The sequence below is a fragment of the Semicossyphus pulcher genome, unplaced genomic scaffold (genome assembly GCF_022749685.1).
Source record: "Semicossyphus pulcher isolate SPU_LCO1_2020_fin unplaced genomic scaffold, fSemPul1.0.p SCAF_15, whole genome shotgun sequence".
NCBI classification, from domain to species: domain Eukaryota; kingdom Metazoa; phylum Chordata; class Actinopteri; order Labriformes; family Labridae; genus Semicossyphus; species Semicossyphus pulcher.
In genome coordinates this window covers 2,740,980-2,758,254 of record NW_027211659.1, presented here as the reverse complement: position 1 = coordinate 2,758,254, position 17,275 = coordinate 2,740,980, and the positions used below count along the sequence as shown (strand labels likewise).

At 41.4% G+C, this 17,275-nt stretch overlaps 1 protein-coding gene across 1 annotated transcript in view; it reads right to left on the bottom strand.

Annotated features, from left to right (window-relative positions):
* Positions 1-17,275, bottom strand: part of man1a2 (mannosidase, alpha, class 1A, member 2) — a 131,645-nt gene that overhangs the window by 65,084 nt on the left and 49,286 nt on the right. The gene's annotated exons all lie outside the window — the stretch shown is intronic.

The following is a 17,275-nucleotide window of genomic DNA, read 5'->3' as shown; positions in this document are numbered from 1 at the left end:
ATTGACGCAGCAGAAAAGAAACCGACAGGAGGATACTTCACTGGCAATGGGACAAGAGACAATCAGCATCTAAAAGCGGGTCTTCCCGGGTCTGAAAACCCCGTAGGTTAGTTTTGTGCTGTCTTTCCTTCTCTCCGGCTGAACAGAGGTGGAGAACTACCTGTGCGTGGATGCTTCATTACGTTACAGCTGACCAGAAAACCACTTCTCCCTTCTCATAACCCTCCATCCAACACTCTCAATATCCCCCCCCGAGGGCCACAGAACGAAGAGACCGGTGTGAGTTTGTTGTGATAACCACATAGAGAATTCTGAAAAAAGAACAGAGGTATATATAGAGTACAAACTTTAGTCTTCGAGTTAGAAGTGTGTGAAGAAGAGGGATAAAAAAATAAGGATATATGAATTGAAAAGAGCGAATCAGCACTACAAGAGAGACGAGAAGCTAAAGCAATCTAAAGGAGTCTTACGTTAGTTAGATTTCTAACTTTAGTATTTATTCATAAAGTTATACCAAAGCTTCTCCCACGTCTTTATTTTTTCCAAATAAAACTAATCAATATCTCTGCTCTTCAACACATCTCTGAGTAGCATTCGCAGGAATATCAACCTCCACTGCACTATTGATAACTGAAGACTTTGAAATTCTCAGAGTGCTACCTCCACTTGTCGAATCAAATACCTTTTGGTGTAAACTTAACCTGGAGGTTTAAGAGGCAGTTATAAAATATATATATATATATATATATATAGAGAGCAAAAAATGCATGCCGCTACAGTACTGCTAATCAGCACCAACTTCCAGGTGTGTTTGTCATGCACCTATGTAAAAGTGAAGCAGCATCAGCTCAACTCTAATGGATCAAGGTTAAAGTAAATCTTTGAACAGCCATTATATGACGTTTAACCTTTATCAACATGCATCTACAGCCAGTAGAAATGAAAACCTCATTCACATTTCCTGATTCACATTGGCCTGAAACTGACACAACTGGGTCAATGTCTTGCGAGAGAGATAAGAAATCAAACCAATTAGTGCCAGAGGTGAAATATCAAAGATGCCATATCTTCATAAAAAGATCATTTGGTTCATTTAAGATGTACTGTAGTTGAGAGACACGGCTTGGATATCAGGGTGGGAAATTATCATTTAAGACATGAACATCCAGCAGCAGCCACTCAATACTTAATGTCCATCTGTGCTCTGAAATCTTTCAGCATCTTCAATATATCACCAGCTTTAGGACGGTGCTAATTTCCCACCATGAATATGAACATTATGGAAATAAGTGTTCTGGACACATAAAGTATCACAGGTGTTTGTGTAACATTAAAGTACAGGCCAGTGTTTTAAGGCTGATAGATTACACAGTGTCTAAAAACAGTTACTGCTGTTTCATAATCAATGACCCCATAAAACCCTGCAGAGATATTTATGTATGGCTATTTTGTGCACCACAGACATAAAACGCTCCTTATTGCCCCCTTAAGAAAGTTGCAACTCTTCAAGTCTTGTTGGTTGTACTCACTGTTGTAATTTCACTCTTCATACTGTTCATCATTGTAATGTGACTGCAGCTGAAGTCAGCAACTCTCTAACACCAGCTTTGGGACTGTTATCACCTAATAATGCACACACATTATTGTTAGGCTTTTGTTTCACATCCCCTACAGACAGGGGATTTACAAACAGGGAACATTATGTATTTAAGTCTTTGTCGTTAAGCTTGGGCTGTTTATTAAATCTACGTTGCTTTTTACTGTCCTTTAGTTTTGGTGACTCACCTGAAAAAATGAATACAGTGAATCTAAATCATTTCATGGAGCTGCTTAACAAACATTTCACCGTGTCATCATTGTCGTCTCTCTCCCCGGGGATGGATATGTGCATGATTTTCTCTCCACATTAGGCTTAACACTGCTGCAGCGTTTAATGTCATGTCATCGCATAGTTGTAATGATATATTAAGAGGTGGATGAAGATAATAATTATCATCTCATTGCTGCAGATTGTTCTCAACCAACAGTCAATGTTGAGTTATATAACACCACTCAGGTCAGCTACAAAGAGCATGTTAATCGTAGGCCGAATATAATAAGATAATTTAGCATGTATCATACAAGTGTCTAACAACAATACCTTCAATTAATCTTAATTGAAAGGAGAAAGTTAGTTCATACTGAATGTGTTACTTCACAGAAAGTTACTTCATTAGTTAAATCAAAGGTAATTTTATGATTGTATAATTGTAATATTGTACAACTCTGACAATAAGATGAAAGTTTGCTACTGTTAAAATGTAAACACAACACTTTAAAGCTAATCTTGGGCATCGTTCATACCCAGACCAAACAACACAGTGTTACAATGCTTGTATGTTACTATGCTGTTATCAGCTCGTCAGGAAGGCTGGCTCTGTCCTGGGAGTGGAATTAGAGTCTCTGGAGTGGAAGTGTCTCCTCAGTAACCGCTCCCTCCCTGCACGCCACAATATAGTCCTACCAGAGCACCTTCAGCGGGAGACCACCGAGGAGCAGCACAGAGCGCCACAGGAAGTCTGTTCCACCTGTGGCCATCAGACTGTATGACTCCTCCCCCTTCAGCAGGAGGACATATGGAGCATAACTTTTGTCACCATGTGCACCTTCTGATATCATGTGCAATAACACGTTCAATATCAGGCTATATTGTGTTCATTATGTGCAACAATACTTTTCTGGCCACGTTTGTGTTCATGTTGATATTTATAGAATGCATAATCATGTCCAATACTTATGCCTTTTTATTAGTACCATGTGCAGCATCAGGAGCGGTATAATGTTTCTTAATAATTTATAATCTTGTGCAACAGAAGCTCTTACTATATTATAACCCATACACTTTATATGTTCACTTATATTTGAGTTGTTTTTTGTATTTCTCTAATTTTGTACAGTTTTTTTTAAACTATCTGGCACTATAATTTCCTTCAGGATTATTAAAGTTCTGTCTCATCTTATGCCGAGGCAAAAACACAATGTTCCGCATGTCGACATAAAACTGTTGAGCTATACTTCTGTTTCACTGTCAACATACTTGCCTTTATAAAGAATGAACCTGTAGCAGATTGAAGGAAATCTCATTAACATCTAAAACAATGCATTAAGGTGTCATTCAATCATCTCCCACTTTACTGCACGCTGTATTCTGTTCAGCCTATGCGCACACTTTTACATCATAATTCAGTGGCACTGCCCTTTAAACCCTCCGTCTTCTCATATCAGCTACAGCGAGCGCTGTTGGAATTCCTGAGCCTCCCCGCTGTCCCTCCTTATCTGCGACTCCATTCAAAAGGAGAGTCTGGCTTTATGCAGGAGCGGCAGCATTATTATCATTAAAGACAGGAAACTCTAAATCACTCTAAAAATACACCGCACTCAGGCAGTGAGGCCGATAGCACGATGCCCTGGCCGCCTGCCCGATCTTGACAGATTGGCCCGACTGTTGGTGGAGCGGAGCCCCCTCTGCTGCACCACACAACCCCCATCTCCCTCCCTTCTGTCACTTCCATCACCCACAGGTACGCTTTAGGCATTCAGAGCAATGTGACACCATTGAGGCAAAGATAGAGGCCCGTCAGAGCTCTGTGGTCACAGAATGTTCGTTTGATGTCAAGGTTTTGTAATGCTTCCTGTGTGTTCATAACTGGTACACCACAGCGAGTGATCTGTCACTGCTGTGCAGAAAATGAAAATGTGACACAGACATTCTGTAATCAGAGTTGATTTCTGAGTGCTGCCTCTGACTAGAAGTTCCTTTTGCTTTACTTCATGATGAAATTACCACGGCTCAATCTGCATAGTTAATAAAGTTTACAAGAAAGTTTTGTAACTGCGCGAAAATGTCTTATTTTTCACTGATATTTCCACTGATATTAGTTCTTCTAAAGCTGCACTCTGGTGTTTTTTAGCATTTTTATATTGCATATATTTCAAGTTGATTTGCCACACAGTTTGAATTATACTTAAATTCATGTTCAAACATTTAAGCTGCAAGTCATCCTGTAAGCCTGCACACTATCAAGACTTGACTTGACAGTGGGTTGAGGTTAAAGTTCATGTGCTATCGGGGGCCAGGCCTCACTTATTTCTGTACAAGAACACATTTTAAAACTAAATTTACTGCAAGCAGATCATATTGCATAGTCGACAAATTGTTTACTTGTTGCTGTTAACGGTAGCTAGTTATCTGAGTTAGTGCGAGCAGCAGTGGCGTTAGTGTGGGCGCTTTGGACCACATGGAGAAGTAGCTTCTCAAGACCCTGGTTTGGGGGACAGAGTGGGAAACGCTGGCTTGGAGCTGCCACGTAAGAGTTCTGGCCCAGGGCTGTAGGACAAAAGAACCACACTCAGCAGCTTCCCAGTGAACACGGCCGGACCGGGACCTTCAGAGGCCAGTTTGACTACAGGGAAAACAGAACAGAGGTTATTTACAGCCACTCTGACGAGGGCTCCGACTCTGGGGATGATGAAGACAGCAGGTTTGCCATTTAATCAATTTAAGTTTGTGATTCGGCCTACTCATAATATCTCCTTTTCTCTCATGTATTCCTTTTGCCGCCCTCCCTAATGTGTAATTTCAGCAGAATCTTCAAAGCAAAAGAGAGAAGTTCAACTCGCAGTGTACTTCTGTTTCTCCGACTGTTTCTCTGGGTATGTTTTCCCAACCTTGAGAAGTTCAGCTCTCTTTCATGTTTGGATGTAACCTTGCGATCACCCTGAAACAGTCTCCACCTCTCCATCTTCTTTCTGCTCCGTCACACCCTCCATCTTTTCCGCTGCCTCCTCCTCCTTCTACCTAACCATCTGTTTGTTCTCATTCATCACTGTCTCGCTGCGTTCTTTCCTAATCTTTACATCTTTAACTGCTACATTCAAACCCTAATGCACGAGTACTCCCTTTTTTCACCCTTCAGCGGGTGCATTTGTCGCCGTTTCACTTTTCACTCAGCATTTTCACACCCGCTAAGTCTCCTGTTAATGTGGCTCGATGCTCCCTGTACCTGTTCCATGTTTTCATATCTAGTTTTGTATTGTTTTACCACCATTCAAGCCCACAAAACACCGTCTATTTCTGTCTTTTTGCACCATCCTCCACACTCCCTTTCATACAACGCCAACTGCATCCAATGTAGCTCATTTGGCACATCCAAAAGAGGGGTTTAGGGTTGCCAGGTGCTGCTTATCTGAGACAAATTGGCCAGAATGAGGTTTATTTATTTGGGGAATTATTACCACAGCTTCACGCACACACAGACACCCTCAGGTGAAAGTCTAACATGTTTTCTTAATCTTAACCCTTTTTTTTCTTCATACAGATACATGAGCCAAATGCACCATCTTTGTACCTCTACCGAACTCTCTTACACTCTCCTACTGATCTATTACAATCTCAAACAACCCTCCTCTCCCTCACCAGCTCGCCATCTCGGTGTCTGTGCCAGTTTCATTACTCGACATGCTTCAAACATCTCCGCTATGAATTCACAGGAGGCAGGAAAACGTGATGTCATTACTCAGTCTGTATTCTCTCCGTCTTGTAAACGGTCGAGTCGGATACAGTGGGAGATGATGGAGAGTATGTGTGCTTAGTCTGTGTATGTTGCACAATGTTATTTGTCTGTTTGTTGAAAGTAAAAAATGGAGGAATCCTGGTGATGGTTTACTCGGCAGAAGGAGTTGGACTGGGTTGCATTTCTAGGACTTCCTCTTTAGTATTCACTCTACATCTTGATAGTATCCTCCCTCTCCTCCTCCTCCATCTCATTCAGTCTCCAGTCTTTACGGCTGAGCTCCCTCCGATGCCCTCTGCACGACCCTCTGCACTGTCCTCCTCACATTTACCCCTCTTCGTTCTGCCTACGTTCTCTGACTGTTACTGTAAGCTGCATAGACAACTGAGAGAGCACTACCTTCTACACTCCACATGCAGTTTTCAATGGAATTAAAAGAAAGTAGTTTGAAAGAAAATAGGTTCACAATGCGAGTGTATCCAGAGAAGCTAGGACATTGAGTATTTGGAAAATATGCTGTTTTGTTTTCTATAAATTAATGAAATTCTAGTATCATCTTTTGCATAGAATGAATATAAAACAACTTCCGTGTAGGAACTCATCAAACACTGTACAAACATTTTACTGCTGAGTAAACGAGGGCAAAGAGAGAATTGCTGCTTGTAGTGTGTGGAGATGCCTGGGTATATCTTTAGTCTTTAAAGTTAAAGCTAAAAATGACAACAGAAATAAATGACTTGCTGCTTTAAGCTGCTTGCTGCCAAAGATTCTGTTTGATAACTTGACTGCTCATTATTCAAACCACAGGAATCTGCATGATTGGGAACCCCTGGGGTTACGAGAGAAAAGAAACTTTTTTTGTCATATTCTGGACGTTGCTCTTTAAATTAATACGACAATGTTCCACTTCAGCAGGAAACCTTCAAATGTGGTGAAATCAAACAGCGGTTCACCCAGTATTACCTCAGCTGTCAGGATCCTCTGCTGACGCAGGTACAGATGTTCGTAACAATGAAGTCTAACCAAATAACTTTAGAATACTGACAATGTTTCTACTAAACTTCACGCTGTAACTGATTTAGCTGACAATACCTGCAATCTGATCCATCAGTCGGGCTCCTATATAAAACTTTAATCTGAAAAGATTAATTAACACTATCAATATTCATGGAAAAGAAGATTACCATGTTTTTCTTTAGTATTCAGCCCCAGCCCACGTTGGCTCTTGTCGGATTAAACAGCACTTAACTTGCTGTCACAGCCGGCTACACAGTTTTGTAAACATCGTGTTGCAGGCTTCAGCCACGTCTCCTCCTCCTCTGCTGCTCCGGGCCCGCCGTGGCCTTTCAGCCTGTTTTGTAATGAGCCCAGCGGCGACAGACAAAGCCAACCTCGGGCCAAATCAGCCCAGGCTGGCTGGCAGTGGACGACTGGTAACCAACTTATTTGGCAGCGGACTGAAACATCTGCTGTGTTCCGTTTTCTGCCTCAGAGGGTTACTGGTCGGACTGGGCCGTCTACACAACATGAGCTCTTCCTCTAAACCCCAGCACGAGTGCCCGTCTGCAGGCCTAGTGCCAATCGACCTCCGTCTGCACTCATTTTGACACTAGAGGAGTGATTCGGTTGCTTTGCGTCAAGGAGTTGAATAACTTCCTCGAAAACTGAGACGTTTTAGCTTGAGTTAAAGTTATGTGCAAAGAATCTATGTAACATGGCACGTTGAAGAATCAAAGGATTACCTGTACTGAGTTCTGAAATTCAATGCCACACTCGGTAGACCTACATTACATACAGTATGTCAAACATAATGCCAGCGCTACAGGCCAAGTAGGGATTACAATGAATCACACAGCATGAATCCACAGGCCGTATGCGCTGTGGAATTCCCTTATGTACTCATGCAATATCTCTACAGTGAAGGATACAGTGAAGGATACAGTGCATGTACTCAGGTAAAGTAGTTATTCACTGCAGTTTCTACCCTGAATTCAGAGGCAACCTGGAGGCCTTTCTATTCTGTGTGATTTGGCCTGGTTTATTTTGGACACAGAGGCTGCTCAAATAGAGCTTAGAGTGTGCCAATTCTGTTTTATACAATTGTCTTGGTGAGAACCATTGCACTCTTAACTGAAAACTAAAAAGTTAGGATTGTTATATTGACATTTTGGGGCGTCTGAGGAACTTCTCCTTTGTGGTGATTTTGACAACCCCATGGTGCAGTAGTCTCATCTTTGACCTCATCTTGACCTGTACAAGTGGAAGTCGTGTTTTCTCATCCTCATCCTTTTAACAGCAACAGTGTCTTTCAACATGAATCTTTTCTGTGGAAATTATAAACACATGTACTTTATATATATAATGACAATATAAATCTTGTTTGCTTTTGTGGGTCATAAAGAGGCATTCATATTATTATACTCTGTTTCATAACCACTTAAAACTCCTCTCAGTAGGTTTATGGAAAAATATCCAACAAGAACTCATCTTTCAAAGTTGATTTCTCATAAACTTTACGTATCAATACATTTGACAGAATACTGAAAATGAGGCAGCCAAAGCAGCTTAAAAATATTCGGGAAACAATCAACCAGAGGCTTTCCTTTTGTTGTGGTACTGAATGTCATGGCCTTGGAAGGTTGCAAAGAACCAAACTGTTCTTTAAGCCAGTGCTGGATTCACAGATATATTTGATCAATGTGATAACAGCCCTTGACATAACTTACAAGCAACAGTATTTATGGTAATTGTATATCATGATATTCTTTACTCTGGGTACTGATCAACGAGGTATCATTAAAAAGGCACTTATAACAAGGTTAATGTTAAAATAGCATTAAAAAAATGGCTGTGTATGGGATTTTAAAAAGGTACAGTAGCTTTGATATCAAGTAAAAATATATTTATTGCTTCAAGGCAAAGCTGAAAAAGATATCCACAAAGTCTCCATTTCTTTACATCTTCACGAAACCAAGAAAAGGCCATCTAAATTATCCATCGGCCCGACTGTGACAGAGAATATCCGGGCTTTGAGCTGGTAACCGGGGAAGTAATTGCCTTCTTGTTTCCTTTTGTACACAGTGTTACGGCAGTCTAGACTTTGAAATGTCCAATTTGCGTTCCCTTACATGTGCCCGGTCTGCTTAGATAAAAATATCTGGAGCAAGATTTTAAAAGACGGTCTTTGCAGATGACAGATTAATAGAAAGTGAAACTTGATCAAAGACGTTCAGGAGAGCAGTGAAAGTTTGTTAAGAACTTAAGTATGTGTGAGGCAGCGGAGGGGAGGGAGGTGAGCTTTAAGTGCTCACCTTTTAATCCAGAGGAAGGTCAGCAAATCCTTCAAAATCCAACAGTATAAACTTTGACTGGCATATTTAGAAACTGATTGCTGTTTTAGACTATCTATTTAAAGGTAAATTAATTAGGTGTTCTTCATACTACCTGTAATTATTGTTGTGAATGCTCATATCTTCCTTCCACTCGCCTTTGTCCTCCATCTTTCTCTCCTCATGTTGGAGTGTTTTCTTCTCCTGCTCTTGAAAGTTTCTTGCTTTCTCTGTTTGGGCCCAGATTTCTCTGACACTTCTCTCCAGTAAACAGTGTTTAAGCATTTATTGCTCGGGTTACTTTCCCTTCTTGATCCAACTCTCTCGCAGTCTGGTTTGTGTCGAGAACAGGACACTAAAATTAGTTAAGGTTGGCAGAGAATACTTGGAACGGTATAAGTAGTAGGGCTGCACGATTTTGGAAGGAACTAACATTGCCAACATGAAGTCTACTTTCTTCTAACAAAACAAACTCTCTTATTTATGGGTCCCTAAATTACTTGTTAGATGCAAACTGCAAGCGGCCATATACTGCCATCTCCTGATTGAAGACAAGGAAGAAGGAATTATGCAAATATAAAAATACTGCATAGGAAGGAACTCGAACTCCTCGGTACGCCTCTCCATATGTATCACAGATGGAAACAATAGCACGGCTTGAACAGAGAACTCCACAGTGTTGAAATAAACATGAGGCAGGTAGTAGCAGGTAGTGTCCTTCTTCACGGCCTCCAGTGCTACCAAAGTACAGCTCAGCTCCCTTAAGTCTGTAACAGGCTTCTTATATCAATATTAATAGAAACCCCTTATGACTTCATTGTAATGTAGGGCTGCATTGTGGGTAATGGTTCCAAAGAGACTCAGCGTTACTACTTTTTCCTCCAGCCTTTGTTATCATCTGGTCCCATGGCTGGCAGACAGAAAAACTAAAGCCTGTGGGTCTGAACTTACAAGGTAATGTTTTTTCATCAAACGTCCTCCTTTTCTACCCCGTCTGAGGGGCTTATGCACATTCCTGCTGGACTCAGCAGCAGGCAAATCCTCCTGTTTCCTGCTGTCCAATTTGGCACTGGAAGCCCTGCTGAAAGTTTAATCTGAAGGAAAGGAGGGGAGGAAGGCAGGGCCAAGTCGAGGAGTTCTGAGGGAAATTTGACGTCTTTTTGTGAGCAGAATTCAGTTCTCTCCATTGTTTCTTTTTGAACTGCAAATGTGCTGCAATGTTTACAAAGCACAAAAGAAAGCAGAACGCTCACACATCTAAATAAAGCAGAAACTTTTTGGTTTATTTTATCTTCAGTTTGTCTTTATGAATCTTTATTTAAGTGCCAGGGAGGATTTGGATCAGATACTGACAAAGGGAACAACAGGAAAATCAGAAGGGTGTGCGAGCATTTGATGCTAACCTGCTAGTTAGCTTGGAGCTCCTGCAGTCATGGTGTTAAAGGCCCTACGTTGGACGCAAAACTAGTAGATGCTTGGAGTGCAGGATGAGTCATTAACTTGTTTTTTTCCAGGAAATGACAAAGAAATATCACAAGAGCAGCTACAAAGGGACTATTTTTCCCTCTTTGTGAGGCTAGAACCTGGTGCAAAGGTGTCAAACAGCACAAGCAATATGTGATAATTATCTTAAACAACTATTTTGATTTCATTGGACCTTCAAGTGTAAGCTGTCAACATGAGTTTCCTGCTTTAGAGTACTTGAAATCAAGGACTCATTGTTGTATAAATCACCCCTTACAGCATCTACCACCATTCTTTCTTTCTTTCAAAGCTCTTTCTTTCAATGTGTAGTGCTTCACAGGAAAACATGACAAGGGGAACAAGGCTCAGCCATTTAATACCAGTATTTGTAACCACATTACAAACCTGAACTACTGTATTTATCTTTTGCCTCTACAAACCCCGCTCTCTGCTTCCTTCACTCCCCCTCTCCTTCTCTCATATAGAAAGCAGCATTAGGCGTTCAGGTCATCATTCTAAAATGACTATGAGTGAAACCTCCCAACCCACTCCATCCCTCCTACTGCCACGGCCATGAAGACATCTGAGTCTACACATCAGGAGAGAAGAAGAAAGAAAAAGGTCAAAATGTTTGACGTGTGGTCCTTTAAAGTGTGCCATTGTTTTCTTTTCATCAGCATGTGATTTTGTGTCACTCATGCAATTAGAGAAATAAGCAGTAAAATGCAGGTTTGCATAGGTACCAATAGTTGCAAGGTACAGTTGGATACTTTAATCAAGGGGCTGGTGGGAGATTTGTGGCTTTGAGCTTATGAATATAAAAGAGATTAGGAAATGTTCCTGAGGTGGAGTGAAGCTTCACCGAGCAGGAAAATGAATCTTTTTACCTGTAATGAAACAGATGGTAGATTCTGGTAGATGGAAGACAAAAACCATCATTTCATTTTGCGTAAAAGGAAAAAATTAATTTAAAAATATACCAAAAAAACCCAGAGCTACTCATAACAGATACAAAAGACACAAGCCAGAAAAGCTTCCAGTTCAGTGGCATTAAACAAAAGACTTCTGCAAACAGGAAACAGATCCAGCCATAAACTGGGAGTTAAACGAATGTGTGTTAGCCTACATGTGGATTATTTATGTCCCGTTTTCTAATGTGCGTAAAAGAAAGTTTGGAGCTCAGTATTAACTAGAATCAACCTTGCTAAATCATGTATACATTAACAAGGGCTATGGGGTGCTTTAGATAAAAGCATCCCGCTGACAGAACACTGCATTCATAAAGTTAGAGATAATCACTGAGGAGGTACTTTAGGATTAATGTCTGCTGCTTGTTTAATATCTTGCCTTGCAATCAATCCATCCCGACAGTGCGCACAGCAAGCTCTTTAGTTGATAATGGACTAATGTACTTGAACAGGAGACAATTGGCACATCTTAGCTTTTAAGAGTTCACCGCACTGCTGATTTGCAAATATGCAGATTAAAACCTGAGTGTCCCTGCAGGCTCCAGACACTTTTTTTCTTTCCTTGTATTTCTCAGTTTGTTTACTCGCTCCAAAACAATGACTGAACACAATTTACTTTGTCCATCAAACTCATTCTCACTCAGCCTTTCCCATCTTGAGTTCACTTCCTCCAGAATAGTGTGTAAATGGTTTGGCCTGATAAATATATTAACAGCCACTTAGCAGAGCCGCAGAGAGGGTTACAAACACAAAGAAAAATGCCCGACTAAGAGCGAAGAAATCAGAGACGTGACTGAACAGGAAGGAAGTGATGGGATTTCCTGTTCTGTCCATCATGTTGGATTTTGTCAAACTGAAAAGCCATTCACATTCTGTGGTACATGAACCAAAATGAACCAAAATTTCCATCCATAAATCTGCAACTTCCAGCACAAAGACTGTAAATAAGAAGTGGACGTAGCCTCTTGGCGTGTTTTAACCTTGCATTCCTCCTAAAGCAGAGCAGGGTTACAACAAGAGGTTCGATTGAATGGAAGTCATTAAGAAAATCAGCCTTTTTGTGAGTTGGTTTATGACCTCGATAAACATTTTCCTAATGAGTTTACGGTCACAATTGTATGATGCCAATTTTGTGAAATATGGTTTCATTTAGCGTAAAATAGATGATGCAGGATGCAGTAATTGTCAGGTTGTTGGTGCATGTCAATCAGGATACAGTTGTAACAAAGTGTATCCACCCTTTGTCCAAAAGTTCTGGCTCCAATAAACCAAGATGGTGACGGCCAAAATGCCAATTCAAGGCTCCAAAATGTCCACAAGCCAGTGGCTACTTCTCACATATAGAGAGTTATCCTTCCTGTCCCACAGAGGTTTTGTCGATGTGCACATGACTAGTATACCTCACCATGCATTAGGTAGTAGTACAAGGCCATATAAAAAGTTTTATATTTATGGCACCGGATTTGGACCTTGAATTCTGGAATGCCTGGCTCACATATCAACACATAAATATGTCATTTCTGTTTCATTGGTATTCACTCATGGGTGCCTTGCCATGGTGCTGCTACACAACCCTTTTCCAGGATGCAATGCCCGGGAGCCAATCATGTGAAGACCTGACCTACATGTGAGAGAGGAAAGAAAGTAAAGTACGGCTGTGAGCAAGAGTGGATTCCTGACTTCATTGTTATCACAGCAACCACCTGAATTCTGCACAGGTATTGGATGATGGAACGAATAACAGATAGTTCTACAGAAGATAACACTCTTCAGTGTGTATTGATTAGAAAAGCTAAAAATCAAAACAGTATTTGATCTGGTTTTGTGGTTTTATGGGATTCTGGATGAGGCGAAAGGCCAAACAGAATCCATATTGAGCTGCCTCCTTTGATCCCCACAGAAACAAGTGTTGGAGATGTTGAGAAGGAGGTAAAGTGTTGCCCAAAAAACATAATGAGTGTTTCAGCTTTGATCGAACACGGTGGCTTTTGAGGTTTAGTTGTGATTTGACAACAGTGTGTTCCAATGAGTAAAGATGCTTAAAACAACATTAAACAAGACTATGTCAAAACCTCATATGTGGCTGACCGCATCAGGTCAATGTGCGCTTCTGTGGGCAATGTGTTACAAGGACTGTCCTTATGAGGCCGATGACAACGTGTTTGAAAGCAGGAGCGTGCTACGGACGTAGGTGAGGACAGTGGACAAGCAGCGGACGAGTAGCCCGCCTACTCCCCGAATAAAGTATCCAGAGCCGACAGAGAGTCGCGTCAGTGGAGGTCCAATATGCTCCATGATCTGCCATTGCAATGTTGCAACTCTCTCTCTACAGCTCTGAAAGTGCTGTCACTCAGTCAGTCACTTACTCAGTCAGTCACAAACAGACCCATGAGTAGGGCTGACCCCGGCGGACAGCCAAGAAGGGAGGACAAAGGGCTGTGCGATATCACGATAACTATAGAGTGACTTCAGACAAATATAAAGCTCTTTTGTTGAGTTTGTCGGGCAGCAAATCACAGTTATACGTGTCAGTTTCAATCCTTCAGCATGGCATGGACGCAAACAAGCCTGGAGGAGACAGAACATGACGCAGGACTCTGAGTACATAAAGACAAGAGTTCTACCTACCTAGTTGCGACTGGACAGAAACTTTATATATAAAGTTGGTCTTTCCATGATTGTTATTGTATTTAAACTATTTTATTAAATTCACAGGAAATACACTTACATGTACAAAAAGAGAATACTGGGTTATATCCCTCTACTCTATAGGGACTTTAAAAAGGAAAATCTAATGTACGAAAAGTTCACAAAGCAGTCTGAAAAGCTTTAACTTACAAAAGCATGTGGACCTTATTTGAAATTCATTATACCCTGACAGATGTTCTCTACAGGCAACATGATGCACAAACAGAGTAAACTCATCATGGAAAAAGCAATACTCCTGCGCCCGGCTGACAGAGCGTCCAGGTGTCCACATTTCAGCCCAGGTTTGCATCATCTCCATCTCCTCCTGCCCACCAGGCCTCTCGCCTGAGGCAGTGTGTGATATCGCTTACGGTGAGCGTGTCAACCTGCCTGTGGGAGAAAGCCATGTGGCTGACAAGTGAGAGAATCTCCACTTGCAGGTTTAGATTAAAATCATCAGACATCAGGCGAGGGAAACCAATAAAGCAGAAACAGTCACCAGGTCGACTCACCGATGGATTCCCTCGTGTGCAGACAAGATTAAATTCACTAAAATGACTCCGGTGAGGTCACTCAAAGCTCAAATTACATCTACAGAGAGAAGCAACTCGGGAAACCGATGACACTCCTGATGCTCTGATGTTGGCTGAAAAATATTACTTGTGCAGAACCTTGAGTCATCCTCCAACCACTGAATAATAACAGACAAAACCCTGTTTATACTCCAAAGAAAGAAGCCTCTCTCTCATTTACAGCTTAAATTAGCTTTTGTTGGTTCAGTTAGTTGCTGCAGATTATGACTTTTCTTAGTACTGATTAATCTGTGATCATTTTTACATTCATAATTCTTCCAATCAGAGTTTGAGATGAATAGAGACGACCTTCAGGATTGACCAACTGAAGCGGATGTCTCATACTGACAAACAAACAGGGCAATAACAAAGAGGCAAGGCTGCAAATTGATGGTAACAATTGCAATATGATTCATGATAAGTGGTAAAAACAGACATGTCCCCTTCATTTTCTGTCTGAACTTTAAAAATGGCCTCATGTTGGGTCTGTAGACTCTGACCACAGAGGGACACAGACAGATAGAGAGTGGTATGGTCTTACACTCACAGTGAAGTCCTGATCAATGTAAAGTGACCTGCGTCCCCTGAGAGCGTTTTCCACAAAACAATGAGGAGTGTGTTTACAGATCACAGCCTGTGCTGTCCATCTACCATAAACAAGAGCGCTGCAGCCGCTTGTGAAACCGGCCGGTGACTGACCCACAGCCCCAACACCGGTCAAACGCTTTCAGGCTGAATCAATGGTGGCTGATGTTCCCCATACAGTTCCCCATGGGTATTATTACACAGTGCGTGTGCGTGTGTGCCTGCGTGAGCTGGACAGGAACTGGACAGAGTAACAGCAGATGAATAGAGCTGTCAGACTGAACAGGGTACCCTCTGAGGACGGCAGTTTCTCTGATCAAAGCCACAACACATGAAAAGCAGCCATGCAACCAGCAGTGTGTGCTGGTTAGTTCAGACATGCAGGTTATTAAAGCTAACAGTTATTTTTCTTTTGTCAATTTTAATTCATTTTTCCCCTCATGGTCTGCTAGCTGTCGAATTTGTGTCAACCATGTTTCTCTAGGACAGCACACCCCATCTTTAACCTTTCATTCATTACGTTGTTTAGATGTAAGAAAATAGGATAAACTTTGCAAAGGCCAAAGTGATATCTTTCTGTATAACTGCTTAATGTGTCCGACCAACAGTGCAGACACTTTGTATCATATATGACAAAAAAGCTGAAAATCCCCTGCTTTTAAAGAGCTGAAAAACAAATTAAATTATTAATCAATTATCGAAATAGTAGCCTTTAATATAATTTCAGTTCACGGTCAATCACTGCAGATCTTTAGTACAAAGAGTAATCTCTATTTACAGGAACTACAGTAAAAACAGTCCGTGTGGAGAGTTCAGCAACAATCTGCTCTAGATCTAAAATTCAACTTGAGATGAATTAACGCTGTGTCACGAAAGCTGTTCAGTGTTCAGATTTCCTGACTTCCTCGAATGCATCAGAAATGATCGATCCGCCCTCCGTTCAACAAACGAGCATTTTAAAAGGAGCTTTCTTCTCCTCTTGAGGACAGACCTGACAAAGCTTCATTTTTACTTTTTTCTAATCTGCATCATGATGATGAAATTACTCTACACGCCCGGCATGTTGTACAAAGAGGAACATGCCATTACTAAGTGGTATATATGCCACTTGAATGATCTCCCATTCAAAGATGCAGATGCAGCCGTACTCTAAGAGCTGAAAGTGGAAGACAAGAACAAAATTCAGGAACCATTTTGGCTCCATTTCCTGACATTTTGTTTCTTCTCTGAACAGTTTTAAATGAGCCTCAGTTCTTAATCAGCATTGATCTTTTTTCCTTTAACTCCATAAGGGTGTGTGTCTGTGTTGATGTGTGTGTAAGAGTGATAGTGAGTGTAAGTTAGCTTGCTGGCGGTGTGTGCCTCAGCTTAAATTGTGCTTTTTCCTAACCCAGCTTGAACCGTGTTTCCTTTACAGAGCTGTGCGTTATCCTTGCTTGAACCGCTTACCCTCCAGACAAAGGCTGTGTTTGTATCTGTGCTCAAAATCAGCTCAACTCAGAGGACAAGAAAACAGAAAAAAGGACAAAACAGGCGCAGGCAGTGAACTCAAGGTTATCTGAGCCTGGTGCCACAATGAGAGCTCCAGTCGCTTGTTACCATTCTGGCCTCTCCTCTTCTTTCCGGACAGATTAAGGCTGAGCTGGAAGGCGTGGAGCAAGTTCACACAGATTTACCCTTTGTCTCTTTAACAACAGTGCGGAAGGCTTGTTTCTACTGCAGGCAAATTGTACACAAATTGCTCTGTGTACAAACATACGTAATCCTTTTGTTAGCAAGAACACTGTCGCCTTGCAGGCCGTGAGTCGGCCAACTTGGTCGGCACAGCTTTTGCACTCGATAAGGATAGATCAAGCAGCCTATCATGGAGCAGAAAAATGACAACACACATGGTAGAATACACATCCACTCTCCACTGCAAGACTTTGTTTGAGCTGCAAATGTAGAAAGTGCGTGTGTTCTTTAAAAGAGAAAAAGATACTGGAACCGATGGGTAGGTTTAGCTGCCAAATTGGCGTATGTCATGGTAGGGTTAGCATAGCTAGATTAAAAAATAAGTAGAGAAGGAAACTCTGGATAGTGCGAGGAAGGATGTACAGCATGACTCCAGTCCGTCT